Here is a 21,972-nt window from a genome sequence, read left to right on the forward strand (position 1 = left end):
TTAGAGAACAGATTGATCTTCAACATGCAATATAGTTTGTACTAATTATGCGGTTGCTGAGTAATAAGAGTTTGAATATGATTTTTCGATGTGAAATCTGATTTTTCTTCTCGGGGATAGGGTTAAAAGGATAATTGGTTTTGATTTTGACAAAGCTGGGGACATGCCTGTATAACAGACGATAGATCCCAAATCTAGCGCTGCGACAGGTGATCTAAGATCACTAGATCGCGGTTAGCCGATTTCCTTTGTTCTGAAATCACCGCCTGCTGTGCTGGAATTTGCAACAGTTCTGCTTGCTGCTAGTCTATATTCCACCATTTGCGGAAAATTACAGTAGCTTTTTAAGATTGAAATTGGAGACCGGAAAATTTTTAAGAAAAAATGTACCAATTAAGCCCAAAATTTCGACAACAATATCAACAGCTAAAATCATTATTTCAAATTTCACCTAGAGAAGAAAAAGCAATTGCTTAAAATTCCCAAAGTGTTTCCAATTCGACTTAATATCACAGCTTGGAAAAGGTTCATGCAGAAAACTACCCCAGCTTATGCTCGAAATGATATAATACCCTTCGAAAAACTCGAAAGAGTGTGAAACCATTTCCCAGGGCCAGAAGTGACAGATATCAATGACAGTCCTAAATCTGGTTTAAAACTAAGGATACACGAAGCTACACAAAATTTCTAGAATAAATAATTCTGAATGGGGTTTCAAATTGCAAATGCGGCCTACAAACTATTTTGGAGAGACCAAAATTAGCAATTTTTTGATGGAGATGGCCGAACCGACAACCAGACTTGAAAAACGAATTTTTTTATAAATGAGGCACAACTAATTGCCCTTGAAAAAGGCCACCAGAACGACCGAAACGTTGGAAGTTTATCAGACGTCGAATTGTCATGTACTTCTTTTTAAGAAGACTGAGAAAGCCAAAAGATTTAAAAACACCCACATTACTTGAAGAAAAAGTTTTCAAGACACATAAGTGCACAGGATTTGGATCGTCTATCTTTTTGATGTCTGTGTTGAGAAAAGATTTTAATTTTTTTTCCTCAATTTATACCTTAAGTTGTAAAACTAAAAAAAAAGCCTGCAAAAGTCACACCATGCACTGGCTTAAAACATTGCAAGATACTAACGAACGGAGAACTCTTGCGGGCAGCAGAATCATATATTTTGCATGAGCAACATACATTCCTTTCTGACAAATCTATTGTAACAAATCTACTACAATTTACATCACTGTGCCTCACCTGTATACCACAAGGATATCAACTTGATACAGTCTATACCAACTTAAAAGCGGCATTTGACAGAGTTAACCACTATATCGATTCTGATCTCTGGAAGGCTGTGCACGGAGGCTTTAATCAATTGGGCATTAAGCTCCTTTGAACCAATGAAGTCTCCTGGACCAGATGGCATTCTACCCATCTTTTTTCAAAAATCAGATGGTGTTATAATGCCCGAACGGATACATCTGTTCCGTGCAAGCTTCACCCTAGGCTATATCCCAGATAGCTGGCGGTGAGTCAAGGTGATCTTCATTCCGAAGGTAGGGAAAGAAGATAAAACTTTGCTCAAAAGCTTCAGGCCTATAAGCCTTACATCTACACTCCTGAAGTTGACGGAGAGAATCGCAGATAGCTATATACGCAATGAGTTCCTCAAGAACTCACCACTACATAAAGAACAGCACAACATAATCAACGGAAACTGCTCTTCATGGCATAGTTCCTCTCGTCGAAAAGTCGCCGAACTATCAAAAGACAGCGCTATGCGCATTTCTTGATATTGAAGGCGCTTACGACAATACATCCTATGTTTCAATCAATACAGCTCTTCTGAATAGAAGAATTGACAACCAGGGGAAATCTTCTCCCCGTTGCTTTGGTTTCTGGTGGTCGATGCGTTATCAAGCAAGCAAACCCAGCTTGACTATGAGATCGTTGGCTATGCCAATGATATTGTCCTCATAATTCGCGGAAAATATGACTCAACAATGTCAAGCTCCCTTCAGACGGCACTAGACACTACACTAAGTTGGTGCACTTAGGAGGGGCCTAACACGAGTTCCGCTAAAACTGTCCCCTTCACCAAACAGAGGAAACACGCCCTGTCTTCTCCTTCACTGAATAGGTTCTTACTGAACTTCTATAAAAATGTGAACCACCTGGGGAATATTCAATTGGACGGCTGAATTTGACTACACAGTCAAAAAAACTACAACGGCAATTTGGGCCTGCACCACACTAATCAGTAAAACCTGGGGGTTGAAACCACGATTGGCTCTTTGGTCCTACATAACTTTTGCACGACCAGGAAATACCCACGCCGCTCTCGTGTGATGTCCAAAGGTGCATGAGGTGACATACGTCAAAGCTTAACAAAGTCCAGCGCCATGCGCACTACACCAACGGAAGCCTTGGAGGCCATGCTCTGATTACTACCTCTACATCGTCATGTAAAGAAAGAAGCGGAGCTTGATTCAGGCATCATTTGTTTCTATACAGATTGGTCAAAAATAGGATCCAACACTGGCTCCGGAGTCTACGCTGCCCATAATTCAAAAAAAGGCTAATATGCCATGGGCATCAAATCGAGAAAAACGCATTTTAAAGTTTTTTGTCGGTACAACATATTTTGACTGTTCATGACAACTTTTTTATTGAGTACTAGCTGAATGTACCCGGCTTTGCTCGTGTAAAAAGTTCTGCTTTATCTATAATTTTATATATTTCCATATATTTTTCCAACCCATCATTTTAAATAATATTTCTATTTTAGTTACAAACTTGCTTATATACCACCTTTTTCGTTGATTAACAATTGATGCGGAGGTATTCCAGCTGGGTCGAATGAGTTCAAAAATTCTGTTGGAAAATGCATTGCCTTATCAGCATTTTCGACGGTGTCGATTAACTTACAATAAACTCAAATTACACTGAAATTACATAATCAATAGCCTAAGCTGACCTCTGATAGTTAAAATTATTGCTTGCTATGTCTTCTCGTTTTACTTTTTTTGCGTAAACAATATCAATATCATCCTCATAGTTGAACATTTATGAATTAATTAACAATTTGAAGATACGGGGACTATCTCCACATTTTCCTCAAGTTTTGAATAATTTCCAATGCAGAAAAACAACCCTCACTATACTAAACGTTCAGACACCAATTTTCGGTTTCGGGGAGTCAGCTCTGACCTATGAACCTAATGTCAGGGAGTATTTGAATATTTTTCTTCTTGAATTTGAAAATACCGTTGTACACCCGTGGTCATTTTCTGAACATAATCCTCTTTCTACAAATATTGACATTATTTAACCATTTTACTCAGTTTTACACAGCTTGACAAAAAGGAAAAATCGCGGAATTGATTTCAAAACGTTTCTATATTACGTCCAAGCCTTCTTCTGTATTCTAGTAACCTTTCCAGAAAATGTAATCCGCCATGTACGATTGAAAAATTTGCACCGGACATAAATATTTGGATTCTGGACGTCATCTTGCTATCGAAAATATACATTTTGCAGAGCATATATTCATGTTTCATAAAATGCTAAAACCGGAAGTCGCCATATTGAATTTTAAAAATGTCGTTGGACTTTTATTTTTTTGTTTCTAAAGGTCATCCTGGTTCCGGAAATACCAATGTTTGGAGGTTTGTAAACGTTTTTTACAGTTGTATACAGCTTCCCAGAAACCAAAAGTCGCCATCTTTGTTTGAGAAAAACATCGGACATCATATTCCGGTCCCTAGACATCAACTTCTGTCCATGACCGACCGAGGGCATGAAAGTTATCGTACCTTTTCAAAAAGTTCCCATAGGGCACTAGAAGACCTGACTTTCTTATCAATTAAGACCCCCTCCCTCTTTGATAACTGCCCCTTTCTCTTTTCGACATCATGTTCCGGTCTCTGGAAATCAATTTCCGGTCTCCAGACATGACCAAAGGCCTGAAAACTATCGCATTCATTCAGAAAGTTCCCGTAATGCATGAAAAAAATTCATTTTCTGACCAATTAAGACCCCCTCCTCCTTTGGGGGTTGCTCCTTCCTCTTCCCAATATTTCTATGGCCACTTCCTCTGTATAAAGAACACGTATGCCAAGTTTGGTTCAAATCGGTACAGTCATTCAAGAGTTATGCTGTAACATACATACATACATACATACATACATACATACATACATACAAACAAACTTTTTTTGACGTGGGACACGTCTTTGTTTACTATACTGGGATGCATTCTGTAAAATTGGAAATGAAACGGGCAAATGTTGCGTCAGATTTCAAACGCTAATAACAGCATAACCACATGATGGATAATAATAACCAATATGTTGTTGGATAGATAAAATGTATAACAATTTTCTAATTTGCTAATTATCACTCTAATTTCATTGCTAAGCGGTAAAATTGATGAAAAATTTCAATAACAAATTTACGTCAATAGTGAACCAATTACATGCGAGCATTCCTAGCACAGACAACGTGAATGGACACCATCCGTTCCCTGTGATATTCCCTGTATCAATTTCGAAATAAAAATTGACAGAGTCTCCCCGTCCCAATAGGTCAATTTATTTTTGCTTCCATGAGCTTAGACTAATGTGATGTCTCGAAGGTAAAAGTTTTCCTTGAACAATTTTACCCATCCTTGAACAATTTCTAAACCTGCGCGTTAGGTTCTGAAGAACCTAATAAAAACTGATGTCTTGAAAGAAAAGATGCCGGTAAAAGCAACAGTACCAGTGGAGTAAAGAACCGCAGGTCTCTCGTCGTCTATGATTGCAGTGGTACTCTTCTATTCGTACATTTCAGCGGTACACTTCTATTCGTACTGCAGCGGTACTATTCGTATTGCAGTGGTACACTTTTGTTCGTACATTTCTATTAGTATGCAATTGAGGAAAAACTGCAATGCTGCTGTTGATGGTGATTGAAAGTTTATCTCATAAATATGATTGCCATAAATTACTCAGCAAGAATTGTAAATTTTTGCAACGGATATTTATTTAATTTTATCTTCGATTTCACTAAATAATCTTGACCGGATAGTATCGAAAGAGTAAATTCCTAAATATATACATTTATAGAAGAGTAAGAGCCTGCGAATGCTTGTGATTTTTTTTTTGTTTATTTAGTGAGATTCGTACAGAATCTCTTCAACATTTCAAAATTGTTAGATGATATATGATTATTCAAAGCTTCACCATAATAAACGTATATTTCCTGTCTCCGTAATACAGCGAATATAGTTGTAGGCAAATAAACAAAATTGTCAAGCAAAAAAAAAATGTAATTGTGGATTGCTACGATTTTTTGCTGGAACTTGTAAATAATTTTGTTTAAAATATTGTCTTCTGTTTGCTAATTGATGAACCTTTGTAAGGGCTTCCATATTATTTTGAAAGTAAGATCCATACTATAGATTTGATTTAATTACAGTTAAATAAAACAAAACCATTCATTATGATAACGTAAGTATAATTGGATTTTGTTTTTGAGGATATAGTGTTAATTCTGACTTTGACGCATTACGAGAAATTCTTTGTGCTTCTTCAACAAGCACGATATGCTTGTGCCTTGTCAAATACATATTTTTTGCACAAAAAGAATACTACATGCATAATATCGCCAAATATAAATGATATTCTTTTGAGTGTTGTTGAATATATTCCAAATATTGATTTCCAGGGAGGCTGAAAATAAAAATACGTACAGTCGCTGAGCAAACACATTGATTCTGTCTGCAGACTCTGTATATTTTGTAACAAAAAATCCCCTAATTACAGTGTTTAGTCCCACGTCACCATTTCATACAACCCTAGGGCTGTATACCTTGTAGTATTTAAATAAATAGCTGGATTTCAGGAGCTCTTTTCTTATTTGATCGATGCTATTAACCAAATTTTTTATTCGGTAATAGTTGAGCTTCAGCAACTTTTCCAAACATATTTTTTGTCCAAAACGCTAGATTGGATTCTCCGTTATCAAATTATGCAAGAAATATGTCAAGAAATCGTTCCAAAAACGGATCAAAGCAGGTTGGATGTTTTGAAACACCTGTCTAGAAACATTTGCACGAAAACCGATTTTCGGCTGCAAACAGACGTCACTACGTTTAAAAAAAGGCCAATATTTGGAAATATATGATCGATTTTCGTATGACGACGTCATTCCGATTCCGAAAATACCCATATTGTCGAGTATATAATTCAATTATTGATTCTCGCAGATTTCCAGAAACCAGAAGTCGGCAACCCAAGTTTCAAAGTATCGTCAGACACCGAGAACCGGTTCTTAGGAGTCATTTTTGCTCCGAAATTACCAACACTGGGGGGTTTGTGAGCGTTTTCCACAGTTTTGAACGGCTTCCCAGAAACCGGAAGTTGCCATCTTGGATTGAATATGGCATCAAACATCATGTTCCGGTCTCTGGACACCAACTTCCGGTTTCCGAATATGACCAAGAGCCCGAAAATCATCAAATTTCAATGAAAGGTTTCCTTTATGTATGAAAATTCATTACTCTTGACCCCCTCTTCTTTAAGGGTGACCCCTCCCCCTATCCAATATTTCTATGACCACTTCCTTTGTACAAAGAACACGTATGCCAAGTTTGGTTGAAATCGGTTCAGGCCTTCGAGAGTTATGCTGGAACATACATACATACATACATACAAAACTTCTCTTTTATATAAATAGATATCACCCTTCAAATATGCTGGAACCTTGCCGTTCAGTTGAAACAGAGAAATCTGCAGGAAAAATTCCATCCGCCACGTATTTTTAACACAGTAGCCGTTTTTTCAATTATAAACGAAAGGTCAGTTGACAAAACGGTGTGCAATTTGGCTAATATCCATACGATGTGAATTATATCGTACTCGTTGGTGATGAAAATGGTTTTAAATTTAATAAAACAACACGGAAGCACAGGTGAGGATGAAAAGGACGACAAGACAATGCAGCAATATAATAATATAACGAAAATATTATTATTCACGGTAATCTCACAATCCACTTTCCTATTTTTTCTCATCAAATCCAAAATGAAATCTGAATCTTCTCTTTATTAATGTTACTCCTAATCAAAGAGCTAAATATCATTTTTTCAAATATAAAGATTTATGACAGAAGGAAACAGTCACACGTTTTGATCATTGGGTTTCTCAGTACAACAAATAAATTCTTGTAACTTCAAATATTCTTCGTGAAACGTCAAATTTGATTTCGAAAGTTGACTTTCGAAAGTTAGAAGAAACACAGTTCAGTAATAATACACTGGTTCGTAAACATGCCACAGGTTCGTATTGGATGTTGGATACTATCCAACTTCTCAATTATTTTGGATATTAGCCAAAATTGTTTCACGTTTGCTGCCTTCCCAAATGCATTTTTCGACAATCGGCATCCGTAGGGACCTTGTTTAGGGTGTGTACCATCACGAGAAACTGTTTTCTCGATTTTGGTAAAAATGGCATATTAGCCAATTTTTGCATTATGGGCAGTATCGTTTGTCGTTGAAAACTTCAAGCTGCAAAATTTTTAGTTGTGCTGAGTTGTACTGAATCCAACTGACGATATGTTCGACTCTTATGTTACCTCTATTTTTTTTTTGTGGTCGTGCTACAATCTTTTGTTGCAGATATAATTTCAGTTATTAGTTGCTAAGTATTCATTTAGACTGTTTGTCCGAATGTAAACTAATGAATAAACAGCAATAATTAAATGTGATAATATGTAATGAGAAGAAAAATCCGTATAATTTTTTGAAAGCTATTAACATTTGAAATATCATTCGTTGTTTTGCTTTCGTCTTGATTAGACGCAGATTGTTTATCTCCGTTTGATTCGCAAAATAACAATACACGAGTTATCGTACGGGTGTTTTTTTTTTCGATTAGTTCTTGTGTGCGATAACAATAGCCTGCAATATATCGGCAGAAACATCTTCTGCACACTGGTAGGGGCAGGCTACCCCGCCAGTGATCCGATACGCAGCTGATATATCAGCAAGAATAATTCTCCCGCACCGCTGTTACCCCGCTAGCAGCACGGACCACCATACGATCGAGCGAGTGGAAGTCAACTACAAGTGGCATCTACAAGGTCGCGTGTAGGATACGGCCACTGTGTCACAACACGAAGCTGGATCGTCATTGTTTGTTCTGCGGAGACGCTCGATTAATCCTACTATCAGCCGTGAGGTCGTGACTTAGACGTTCGGTGAAGTATTCACTTTAGAATTTTTATCATTATTATTAATAGTATTATTATTATTGTTATTATTATAATTATTATTACTATTATTATTATTATTATCATTATTATTATTATTATTATTATTATTATTATTATTATTATTATTATTACTATTGTTATTAGTATTAGTATTACTGCCTTTTTTTTATTTTGATCCATTGTAGTTTGAAAAATTGTTTTTAAAATTTAATAGCAACTACTTGACCCCCCCTCACATTCGAATATTTATCGTTTGTGTGCGGTAGAGCGTAACGCTCCCGCAAAATGGACGACATGCAGGTGCAACTATTCCTGGATGTGGAAACAACTGGGGAAGAGATTGAGATCTCCCCCATCAATTCCCCTCTACCTTCCCCGCTACCTAGCCCCGTACCAAGGGTACCGGCAACACGGGTGAAAGCTTACCCAGATGCTTCGAAAGGTCCGTTCGTAGTTTACTTCAGGCCCATAAAGAAGCCTCTAAATATAATTCAAATCGGCAAGGACCTGGCAAAACAGTTTTCGGACGTAACCGAAATTACAAAGGTTAGACCGAACAAACTGCGAGTTGTTGTGAGTAGCTTGAAGCAAGCAAACGCAATTGCTAGCTACGAGCTCTTCACGAGAGAGTACCGCGTGTACATCCCTGCCAAGGACGTGGAGATCGACGGTGTGGTTACCGAAGGAAGCCTCACGGTCGATGGCATTTTGCGTCACGGGGTTGGCTGCTTCAAGAACCCCCTGATTCAAGATGTAAAGATACTGGATGTCAAGCAATTGCATTCAGTATCCATCGAAGAAGGGAAGAAGAAATTCTTCCCTTCGGATTCCTTCCGTGTAACATTCGCCGGATCCGCACTGCCGAACTACATCTCTTTGGACAGGGTTCGTCTGCCTGTACGCCTGTTCGTACCGCGGGTCATGCATTGCCAAAACTGCAAGCAGTTAGGTCATACAGCCACCTACTGCTGCAACAAGGCACGCTGCAGCAAGTGCGGAGGCAATCATGCTGAGACCGCTTGCAGTGAGAATACTGAAAAGTGTCTTTACTGCGAGGGAACTCGGCATGACCTTTCGGCGTGTCCCGCGTACAAACAGCGCGAGGAAAAAATAAAGCGTTCCCTCAAGGAACGATCAAAGCGCTCTTTCGCAGAAATGCTGAAGAGTGCTGAGCCACCCTCGACAGGAAACATCTTTTCCTTTTTGCCAACCGATGAGGGTACATCTGACGATCCCCTCGAAGGGTGTTCTTATGCCATGCCAGAAGGATCTAGGAAGAGGAGAATGATCAACTCTCCTAATCTTTCTCGCAAAGGTCGCAAGATAACCCCTAGCGGAATGACCAATAAGCCAACACAAAAAGGAAGCGGTGAAGAAAAACCGAAGCAAGTACCTCCCGGTTTTAATTTTAAATCAAACCAGGAGTACCCACCGCTTCCTGGGGCACCAAAAACCCCTCGTGCACCCATTTCTCGATCAGAAGATAAAAAAGAAACAGGGTTCATAAAATTTTCTGATATTGTGGACTGGATATTTAAAACATTCAACATACCAGATCCCCTACAAAATATTCTTCTTGCCCTTCTTCCTACAGTGAAAACCTTTTTGATGCAACTAGCAGCAACTTGGCCCCTCATTTCAGCTATCATATCTTTCGATGACTAATACGGCGAAAGAGGTTAGGAATTTTATCACTGTATTACAGTGGAATTGCAGAAGTATCATCCCCAAATTCGATCTATTTTCTCATTTAATAAATACATACAATTGTGACGCATTTGCGCTCTGTGAAACCTTTCTCAATTCAAACGATCAACTCAATTTCCACGATTTTAACATTATTCGTCGAGATCGAGACTCACACGGTGGAGGGGTACTTTTAGGGATTAAAAAGTGCTATTCCTTCTTCCGAATCGACCTCCCCTCGATCTCGAATATTGAAGTCGTTGCCATTCAAACGAATATGAATGGAAAAGACCTATGCCTTGTTTCGTTATATATGCCTCCATCCGCGCAGTTGAACAGAAGCATCTCACTGATATAGCAGAGTTGCTTCCCGCGCCTTTTTTGATATTGGGAGATTTTAATTCTCACTGTTCGCTATGGGGGTCGCTGTACGACGACAACCGATCTTCTTTAATCTGTAACTTGATCGACGACTTCAATATGACAGTTTTGAATACTGGGGAAGCGACACGTGTACCTAATCCTCCAGCACGTGAAAGCGTGCTTGACCTATCCCTTTGCTCGACATCACTAGCGTTAGATTGCCGGTGGAAAGTAATCAACGATCCCCACGGTAGTGATCATCTTCCAATCGTTATATCAATTGCTAATGGTTCAACTTCCCCGAGCCCAATCAATATTTCCTACGACCTTACACGTAATATTGATTGGAAGTGTTATGAGTCTATTATAGCGCAATCTATCGAGACTCACGAGGAACTTCCTCCGGAGGAAGAATACGCGTTCTTAGCTGGCTTGATAATCGACGCCGCGACTCAAGCTCAGACGAAACCGATACCCGGGGTAACGATTAGACAGCGCCCTCCCAACAAATGGTGGGACGAAGAGTGCTCTGAGCTGTACGCGCGAAGGTCCGCGGCGTATAAGGACTACCGGGAGTACGGCACTGTCAACCTGCTTCGAAAGTACGAGGCACTGGGCAGGCAGATGAAGAGCTTAGTAAAGGTTCGTAAACGCGTTGTCCAGGGAAACAGCGATGAGCACTCTTTGGGATACCGCCAGGCGCATGCGGAACCGTGACGTTTCGAATGAGAGTGAGGAGTATTCAGATCGCTGGATACTCGATTTTGCCAAAAAGGTCTGTCCGGACTCTGTACCGGAACAGAAAACCTTTCGCGACGCGTTATTAGTAACTACGGAAGAGCCTCCATTTTCGATGTTGGAATTTTCAATGGCTCTCCTGTCGTGCAACAATAAGGCTCCAGGGTTGGATAGAATAAAATTCAACCTGTTGAAGAATCTACCCGACTCTGCAAAAAGACGCTTGTTGAATTTGTTCAACAAGTTTCTTGAGCTAAATATTGTTCCGCATGACTGGAGGGAGGAAACCCGGGAAACCTGCCTCTGATCACAATTCATATAGGCCGATTGCGATGCTCTCTTGCCTCCGGAAATTAATGGAGAAAATGATCCTCTTACGGTTAGACAAATGGGTCGAAACAAATGGTTTACTTTCAAATACTCAATTTGGCTTTCGCCGGGGCAAAGGGACGAACGATTGCCTAGCGTTGCTTTCTACTGAAATTCAACTTGCCTTTGCTCGAAAAGAGCAAATGGCTTCTGCGTTCATGGATATTAAGGGGGCTTTTGACTCTGTCTCTGTAGAAGTTTTAAGCGCGAAACTTCATTCGCAGGGACTTTCACCAAATTTGAATAACTTTTTGCTCAATTTGTTGTCAGAAAAGCATATGTATTTCTCACATGGCGATTCGACAACTTCCCGAATTAGTTACATGGGCCTCCCCCAGGGCTCATGTTTAAGTCCTCTCTTATATAATTTTTACGTCAATGACATCGATGAATGTCTTGCAAATTCATGCACGCTAAGGCAACTTGCAGACGATAGCGTTGTATCCATTACTGGTGGCAAGGCTAGCGATCTGCAAGGACCATTGCAAGATACCTTAGACAATTTGTCTGAATGGGCTCTTAAGCTGGGTATCGAATTCTCTCCGGAGAAAACTGAGCTGGTCGTTTTTTCTAGGAAGCATAACCCAGCTCAGCTGCAGCTCCTACTAACGGGTAAAACGATCTCTCAGGTTTTAGTCGCTAAATATCTCGGGGTCTGGTTCGACTCTAAATGCACCTGGGCTTGTCATGTTAGGTATCTGACACAAAAATGCCAACAGAGGATTAATTTTCTTCGTACGATTACCGGAACTTGGTGGGGTGCTCACCCAGGAGACCTTCTAAGGTTATACCAAACAACGATATTGTCAGTTCTTGAGTACGGCTGTTTCTGCTTTCGCTCCGCCGCGAACACGCACATTATAAAACTAGAGAGAATACAATATCGTTGTTTGCGTATTGCCTTGGGTTGCATGCAGTCGACCCATACGATGAGTCTTGAAGTGTTAGCGGGTATTCTTCCGTTGAAACATCGTTTTTGGAATCTCTCTTACCGGTTGCTAATTCGATGCACAGTTATGAACCCATTAGTAATTGAAAATTTCGAAAGGTTGGTCGACCTTCAATCTCAATCCAGATTTATGACTTTATATTTTGACTATATGGCTCAAGATATTAATCCTTCTTCATACGATTCCTCCAATGTCGCACTTTTAGCTACTTCTAATAATGCTATATTCTTCGACACCACCATGAAACAAGACATTTCTGGTATCCCGGATGAATTGCGACCCCAAGAGATCCCTAAGATTTTTTCCAATAAGTTTAAACATGTTAGTTATGATAAAAGGTTTTACACTGACGGATCTAATCTAGATGAGTCCACTGGCTTCGGTGTTTTCCACGAAAATTTTACCGCCTCCTACAAACTCGATGCTCCTGCTTCCGTGTACGTCGCAGAACTTGCTGCTATTCAGTACTCTCTTGGAATCATCGAAACCCTACCCATAGACCACTACTTCATCTTCACAGATAGTCTCAGTGCCATTGAGGCTCTGCGATCAATGAAGCCTGTGAAGCACACCCCGTATTTCCTGGGGAAAATACGGCGGTTTTTAAGTGCTTTAACAGATAAAAATTACCGGGTTACCTTAGCGTGGGTCCCTTCTCATTGCTCGATTCCGGGTAACGAAAAGGCTGACTCTTTAGCTAAGGTGGGTGCTATTGACGGCGATATTTATGAAAGACCAATTGCTTTTGATGAATTTTATAGCATTTTGCGTCAGAGAACACTCAACAGTTGGCAATCATCATGGAACTCAGATGAACTGGGACGGTGGCTACATTCCATTTTTCCTAAGGTATCGACGAAAGCATGGTTCAAGGGGTTGGATGTAGGTCGGGACTTCATTCGCGTGATGTCCAGACTTATGTCCAATCACTATACGTTAAACACGCATCTCTTTCGTATAGGGCTTGTAGACAGTAATCACTGCGTTTGTGGCAATGGCTACCATGACATCGAGCATGTTGTTTGGTCGTGTACCGAATACTGTGGTGTTAGGTCTGAGCTTATAGATTCCCTTCGGGCCCGAGGAAAACAACCGAACGTACCCGTTAGAGACATTCTGGGAAGCGGTGATCTCCAGTACATGACACAACTATACGGGTTTATAAAAAATGCTGGCATTAAAATTTGATTTCTTTTATCTATTTGCTAGAATACAATTTCTGTCACAAACTGAAAGAGAATGATACACCCGGCTGGAGACACTAAAATGAAGACTCGGCATCTCTATGTTTACGCAGACACCTCAGACCAAAACTGCTCAAACAGAACATCACTGGTTAGCCACGTACAAATGAATACATTCTGTAATATAAAATAATTAAAAACAAAATTGTAACACCCCTCCTCTCACCTTAAATCCCCACTAGCTCGTAGTCGGCCGCGAGAATAAAGAAAAGGCCTCCCTCTTTTCCCTGCTAATTTAGAATTAAAAAAAAAATGTACTTGGCTCAGTTAAACATAAATTGTATCGTGCCGTGTCAAATAAACTATTTAAAACTTAAAAAAACATTTGAAATATGCTCCTCTCAACATTAATTTTGAATTTTAGTTTTTATGGAATGTAATCCAGTATAGCGAAGAAAGACGTAACAAAATATATATAAACATATATTACAAATACACATAATATTACAACAGTTAATAAACCCCGAAAGAATCCAAGCGAAAGAAACCAAGCCACCCCGAAAAAAAAGTTCAACAATCAGAAACATTGTTTTTCGCAGGCAATTTGGCACGAACCTGTTCTTACATTTCGCGTGCGACGACGTGGCCAGTAAGGTCCGATTTTTTCAATCATATTTCCCGCCGCACGGAAGATGAGCCAACATTGCAATTCCGCGCTGACCAGCAACGGATGGTTCTTTTCGTTGCCGGCCCCGTCGTCGTCGTCGTCGTCGCCATCGAAGTGGTCGTTGTCGTGGGCAAGTTTAGCCGGCGGAGCAATTCGAACTGACAGGATATTGACCCTCGTCAGATTCTCCGCTGGATGGGTGTATTGTGTTTTTATATACACATTCTTTTTATATACACATATTCTGTCTGACGGGGCCGAAGCTCATTGGCCGGAACATGATAGTATCCTCTCGTAACAACGTATTTTGCCTCGACTTGCTTGTGAAACACAAAGACCGTCAGCCGTTGATAGCCGGCTGATAAGATTGAGGTTTCACTCTATCATACCGGATGATTCTGTTATGATCTCCGGCGCTGCACGCGTTGGAAGGTTTCGCCCGTCGTCTTCGTCTTCGAATGAACTTCTTCGGTGGAGGGTCCTTGAGCTGGCAGAGGATTCCTTCGATAATAAATATGGACATATCGGATGATTACGGTATTGATGACTGCAGCTGATGGAGGTTCACTGTGATTTAGTTTCTTTTGACGTTGGACTAACGTCTATATCGAAGTTAGGCACCTGAATTTGAAAATCTAGTAATTCAACCGGGGAAAACCAGGGAAAAGTGGTCAGGTTTTGAGCGCTTATACATCAGTCATTTCTTTTCAGAATTTCGAGGTTTTGGCATCAACCGATCAGAAATTCTTTTACGGTTGAATTTATGTAACAAAAATAACCTATTGTTCGAGATACACTATTGAAAAATTGATAAATCACATCGATTGTCTAAATCATACCGAGCAACCAATCACCACCTCTCTTCACAAGCACAGTCGACACTAACGGATACAACCGATCTGACTTTGTAAACAGTCTCACAGCTTTCAACCAATAACGAGCTCGCTTTCGGTAGCTGCAACAGGTGTTTCAACACCGTTTTAAAATGCTTCTTTTATCATTACCACTGAACAGATTCTAAACACCAATGGCTTGATTGATAGGGGAAATATTGCGCAAGATTGTCATATAATAATTTAAATATGTTTTCGATACTAAACTAGTTAAAAGTTGTGTTAAAAGTCGTGCACATTCAACCAATCACAAGCTCGCTTCTTGTTTGCTCGCGGATGGATTTTTGCTTTGGGCTATATAATAGCCTGTGTCGTCTCATAGCAGTCATCAGTTAACAAGTGAAAGGCCACCAGGCCGGTCTTGTATAATCAGCAGCGGTGGCTGATTCCAGCGGCCAAACTGAGCTGCAGCAGAACCAGAGCGTATCAGGCAGCAGCGGCGGAGGTAGTGGGAAGCTGCATTTCTTCATTCAGTTCGGTGCTCCTTCGATCTGAGTTGGACCCCACCAGCGGTAATCCAATTCAGATATCGTTGGGTGAAAACGTTGGGTGTGTGTGCAGTGTGCACATATAGCGTATGTGCATCTGTATTGCTATGACATTTGCGATGATAGGGATGGCGCTGTTGCGTGTGTATGGCTATTGCGTGTATATCTTCAGCGTGTGTACGGATAGTTATAGCTTGTGTGTGGATAGCTGCTGCGTGTGTAATGATTAGTTATAGCGTATGTATGAATAGTAATAGCACATGGTTGGATAGCTTATGCGTGTGTATAGATAGTTGTATCGAATGTATGGAAAGGAATAGCGTGTGTATGGATAGCTATAGCTACAGCGTGTGTATGAATAGTTTTAACGCGTGTTTAGATAGTTATAGCATGTGTGTGAATAACTATAGCGGGAGTTTATCGAAGATTATTATTGTCATTGAAAATATTAAAACGTCTTAACGAACACAGTTGTGAATTTGATTTTACAGCAGCGATTTTAGCTTCTTCAGCCAGTCTTTATTCATCGAGGAAAAATTACTACCTATGAATGATCAACACTTATTTACTAGAAATTTGATTTAGATCAAAACGGGTTCTTTTGAGTATCATAAATTATTGGTAAAAAGAGTTGCAAGTTTTCTCAATGAGCATTCATTAAATTTTCGTTTTTGTTTCTCGGTACGCTATTTTGATTTTGTTTCTCGCACACAGAGAAAGAAACAGACTTGTCGCTATCGTGAAAAATAACAAAACAATTAGAAATGCTCTAAATCACAACTGAAGAAGTTAAGATATTTTCCTGTCACTCGCCCAAACCTTGATAACAACTACCGAAAAACGTGTGATTGAGCTCTTGCTATATTGAGTTATTGAACCAAACGTTTTTTTTCAAATACATGAAGTTATATGCTGGGCTGGAACTAGCATGAGTTTTATCGATTAAATGTCAAACAATTTTCAAATTTAAAATTTTCGGTTGAATCGTTCTGGGCTCCAATTTCAGATAGTTTCGTAAAGTTTGCTTTTTGCTTAGATAGGAAAATTTTACCAATTCGCTCAATTAAATGATTGTCTTGGTAGTGCAGCAAACAAAGGGTTGATTCGAATATGTATGAAATGACAGCGATTAAATAAAAGATATCCATTCTTTTAGTATATATTATTATTTATAACGTTTTAACGTCTCAGCATCCAGAAATGCACTGTTAGATAAAATTGCAGCAAATACTAGAGTTGCAATTCTCTCTATTATTTGTTTTAATGGAATATAAGAATACCGTAGTCCAACGTCATGCGGTCGTGTCTTGAATACCACCCTCCTACTTTTTTTTTCCAATGAGATTATCTATTATTTAGAGAAAAAAAATTGTTTTATCTCGTTCAACACTCTTGCATAAACAAAAGTTTTATTGCATGGGATAATATTATTTATTGACCCTCCTTATTGTTCCCAGCAGCTTTTGAATCCTTATTCTGCGCTTTTTGCACTTGTGTGCCCACTTGGAAGCTTCAATGAACTGTAGGGTTTCCGGGAAATGTACCTTTCCTGCAGACTTCCCGTGCACGCGCTTTTTTCAGGCGACGAGAGAAATCTTTCTCTCGCTCGTAGAATTTCCATGCATGTGCGACGAGACGAGACACGTCACATGCAATTTGCAGGTTGCTCTTTCGCTTCTCTTTCGGTTCGGATTGCGATGCGCAAGGCGATGTTTCATCGCACTACGAACTGAGCGAGACGCCCGTACTGTACATACTTGATACAGCTCGTGCGCTACAGCTCGTGAGACTTTCTCGTGTACACAGACTTCCTGTACACGCGCTGAAACGACGAGAGGTTTCTTTTCTTTTTTTTTCTTCGGTAAGAGACTGCGGCGCACCACACGTTGTCTTATCGCTTTACGAACTGAGCGAGACGCCCGTACTGTACCTTAGTGAAACTGTATATTAGAGAAATGACAAAGCACTCACCGTTGAGGAAACTGTCAACATCAAAACGGGCGAGCTGTATAATTTTGCATTGCCGTTATCCGTTTTGATGTTGACAGTTGCCTTAACGGTGAGTGTCTCTGCGTCTCTCTGGTGTATAGGCTGCCTACCGTACCTACATACGATATATGCCGTCAGACCCTTCTGAAGGTGTATTAATCGGAAGAATTCATAAAACTATATTACTACGATCAGATTATCACGAACCTTCAGAACCTGATTTGCAATATCTATACACTAAGGTCGCTTTTAACGCGGCTTTTTTACGCGGATTCCGGAATTTATTCGGTGTTTTTTACGCGGATTCCGGAATTTACGCGGTTTTTTTTTCGTGCGTATTTCGGTTCCTTTTCACTCGGATTGCAGAATTTACGCGGGTTTTTTCACGCGGATTCCGGAATTTACGCGGTTTTTTACGCGGCATGTATCCCCCGCATAAAAAGCGACTTTAGTGTACTCAATTCGAAAATTCTATCCAACATCAACATGTACTAGAAAATATGAACAATTTCAATGGTTTTACTATTTTTAACTCCCGAGTAACTTATGTTGTAATTTCAAACCACATTTTTTATCCTTAGAACTACAAAACAGAGTTCTATCATAATATAGTCAATGACATCTAAACCGACGAAAGGAACACTTCTGTTAACCAACGTAACACTCTGCATCCGGTGCATTTTCGTACCGTTAGCATAATAAGTATAGTAACAAAACGTTCTTATTTCATGTTAACAAAAGTCGGATGAATTAATCATAGAATTTTGAATTGATAAATGAATGAACTAGGTTATATCATTGATAATTCTAACGGTGTTTTGATGCATGCTGCTATAACACCGTAAATGAAAAAAAACATAAAATGCCCTGCCTGTTTCCTTCTGCGCAAAATCAATTTCCTTCTCGCACCATTAGCACAAAGCAACATGCGAGGCAAGCTCGCGAGACGAGCTCACGAGAATTTGCACGCAAGCTGTCTCAAGTACGCGACGCCCATGCACCGCACTCGTTAAGTTGAGAGACGAGATATCTTCGTGTACGTCGCAATAAAAATTCCCATGCGACGAGACATGGCTCGTACGAATGGTAAGTTTTCTCGCTCGCACGCTGCACACAGCACGAAGCGACTGAATGAGAAACGAGACTTGTAGCGCTAAGCACACTGTCTCTTCTTTGTGCGAGCGAGATTTCAGGAAGTCTGCTTTCCTGAATATAAACAAGATCTTGTTAAACGCTGTTCATAACGGTTGGTGTTGGGTATGTTTTTCAATGAGGGGCTATTGATCAGAGCAGCGGTAACTAGTGTAACATCAAACGGACACGCATTTCGAACGAAAAAGGGGAGTCGAATTCACCCATGTGTAACCTGCGTCCTTTTTGTACTTATGTTTTGAGTGGATAAGTGGAGGCATTTTCTTGAGGTTGGAAATTGGATTCCGTGTTCGGTTTGTTTTTCGATTATATGTTTTTCCTAGGTTAACGTCGGGAGAGACGGTTAGTGTCAGTAGGATCGTAGCGCTAGCCCCGCAATTGTCCTGTACACTAAACAGTCGGCTGCGAAGTCTGTGTATAAATAAACAGAAGGTCAAGTTCCAAATCGGAATGTAGCACCAAGGCTTTGCTTTTATGTCGACGACAAAACATGATTTTTACCCAGGTAGAACGACTATGACTAACTTACTTGAGTTTTCATCGCATTGTATAAAAACATAGAGAAGGGGATGCAAGTGGATATACACTGGGGTCGTTTTTTACGCGGTTGGTTGTACCGCATTTAAAAGATTAGAATAGATACACTCATACTAAACTTATTTGATAAAGCAAAGCAAAGCCTTGGTGCAACCAACTGTTTAGTGTACAGGACAATTGCGGGGCTAACGCTACGATCCTTCTGACACTAACAGTCTCTCCCGAGCCGAGACTCAAACCTACGACAACTGGCTTGTTAGGCCAGCATCGTACCTCGAGACCAGCTGGGCAGGCTAAACTTATTTGATACCGTGTACAAATAATCTTCCGAATCGAGTAAAAATAGTCCGCGTTATCGTAAAAATATCCCGTTTAGAAAAACGCATAAAAACAACCCGCGTAAAAAGCGACCCCAGTGTACAATCTAAAAGCAGCGTTCGATCGTGTTGATCACAATATTCTGTTGGCTAAAGTTGAACGTCTCTCAGTGGTTAAAATTCCTACATTGTACACCGAACTCCGTTTATTAAATTAGGCAACACAGAGTCAGATAGCTTCATTAACTTGTCGGGTGTTCCTCAAGGAAGCAACCTCGGACCACTGCTTTTCAACCTTTTTTTTTCTATGATGTTTGTAATGTCATTCCACCTGGTAGTAAACTCATCTATGCTGATGATTTAAAAGAATTGGACGTACTGCTTGACTCACAGCTTTCCTTAAAGCAACACTATTCTAATATCATTGCACAAGCGAACAGAAAGCTCGGCTTCATGATGACAATCGCCAAAAAGTTGGTCCGTTTTGCTTGCTATCGCTATATGTCTCACTAGTTCGATCTATTTTGGAAACATCTGCCATAATATGAAGTCCTTACACTGATATCTGGACCAACCGAATTGAATCGATACAAGCCAAGCTACTACGTTTTGCTTTGAGATTTTTTCCAATGCGTGATCCTGTCCAAAAACCGCCTTATGTCAATCGATGTCGCTCACTTGGCATTGATACACTAGCAAAAAGAAGAGACGTGTCCAGAGCCGTATTCGTAGGAAAACTGTAAACTATCGAAATCGACGCTCCAAAATCCTTTCTGAAATGAACGTAAATGTGCCCTATAGAAATTGAAGAATGCGAAACTTTCTGTGCCTCTCATTCCATCGTACAAAATATGGTCAAAACGAACCCATCAGGGCGATATGTAACGTCTTTAGTAATGTGTTTGACTTATTTGACCTCAATGCATCAAGGATTACTTTTGACAATAGGGTTAGGACAAAAAGTGCGGCAAAACGTTTACGAGAATGAAACATGTGGAAAAGATTTGGATTACGAATAAATTGAATGATCTTTCAGAAATTGTCACTGATGTGGCAGTTACTGACTCGGGTTTTCCTGACGTCTATATGCAATTTCATCAACAGAATCCTTGCATTATACTGGTTTTTTAGTAATTTTCAGTAATATTGTTCTAATTTCAAATAAAAATACATTTTTGTAAGGTTTCCTAACTGTAGGTTATTATAATCATCAATGAGTTAATAAAGCCTTGGCGTGATTGTGAAGACTGTGGCAGCTTATGACAAGGAGAAGCAGAGGAAGTCAACTTTTTTCAAATTTTTCATGGCATCATCCATGGATTGCTCCTAAGAAGGGAGACAACTGAATTATTCTCATGTTGGATGAACGCAGACAGCAGAAGATTCAACGCACCTTCACCCACGCAACAGTTCATTATGCTATTGCGTGTTGCATATTGCAGCTGTGCGACTAGAGCACAACCACAAACTGACTGGTGGCAGTCATTGAGTTCTAAATGCTGTTGTATAGTCGAATTAACCATCTTCATTGAAGTATTGCAACATTGTAAGCAATGAGTTTTCTGTATTTTCCGCAGAATTTCTGAAAGCGGGAGGTGAGCAGCTGCCAAATATGATCCACCGAATGTTTCTACAAATCAGGATGGATGAACCACTGCCAAACGATTAGTTGGAAACCCCAATTTTCCCTATCTAAAGGAAGGGCCATCGACTCGACTGCATAAATTATAGAGGTATCATATTGCTGCATTTAGCGTACATAGTGCTACTGTTCTTGAGACCCTTGAAAGAACCTTTTCTCGGTACATACCAGGCTGGTTTCAGAAAGGGACGCTCCACGGTGGATCAAATCTTACAACCTGCAGACTCACCATCTGTTTGTGGATTACAAAGCGGCGTTCGAATCAGTTAAGTGAAATGAGCTGTGGCAGTTAATACTAGAACACGTTTTCCGACGAAACTGTTAAAGCTGACATGAATGACGGTGGTGGGATCATGTGTACGAATAGCGGACGAAACAACAGTTGCTTTCGTGACGTTGAAAGGACTAAAGCAGGGGGACGTACTTCCAAAGCTTCTGTTCAACATTGCTTCGGAAGGTGCAGTACGAAAATCAAATGTTTAGTTTAGTTTAGTTTAGTTTAGTTTATTCATTGTCTGATAGCGTAAGGCAAGCCTTTTTAAATGCTATCTCCGGAAGGTCAGCGTTTGTCTGTGGAAAGACGGTATCATCATAACAAAATCTCGTATGCTTCTTGGCTTTGCGGATATCATCGATATAATCAGGATAAACTGTAAAGCTCTGAAAGAGGCCTTCAGTTCCTTTAGAAGCCAAGCGGCGAGGTTGGGGCTCATCATCAACTCCGCCAAAACAAAA

General features: G+C 40.0%; 1 protein-coding gene and 1 long non-coding RNA gene across 2 annotated transcripts in view; one reads left to right on the forward strand and one right to left on the reverse strand.

Annotated features, from left to right (window-relative positions):
* Positions 1–21,972, reverse strand: part of LOC129731789 (probable serine/threonine-protein kinase MARK-A) — a 402,244-nt gene that overhangs the window by 371,500 nt on the left and 8,772 nt on the right. The gene's annotated exons all lie outside the window — the stretch shown is intronic.
* LOC129731791 (uncharacterized) lies at positions 5,317–5,856 on the forward strand. Its single transcript, XR_008729088.1, has 3 exons — positions 5,317–5,402; positions 5,464–5,495; positions 5,713–5,856. It is a non-coding gene; the product is annotated as an uncharacterized LOC129731791 (long non-coding RNA).

This window comes from Wyeomyia smithii, chromosome 3, assembly GCF_029784165.1.
Source record: "Wyeomyia smithii strain HCP4-BCI-WySm-NY-G18 chromosome 3, ASM2978416v1, whole genome shotgun sequence".
Taxonomy (NCBI): Eukaryota; Metazoa; Arthropoda; class Insecta; order Diptera; family Culicidae; genus Wyeomyia; species Wyeomyia smithii.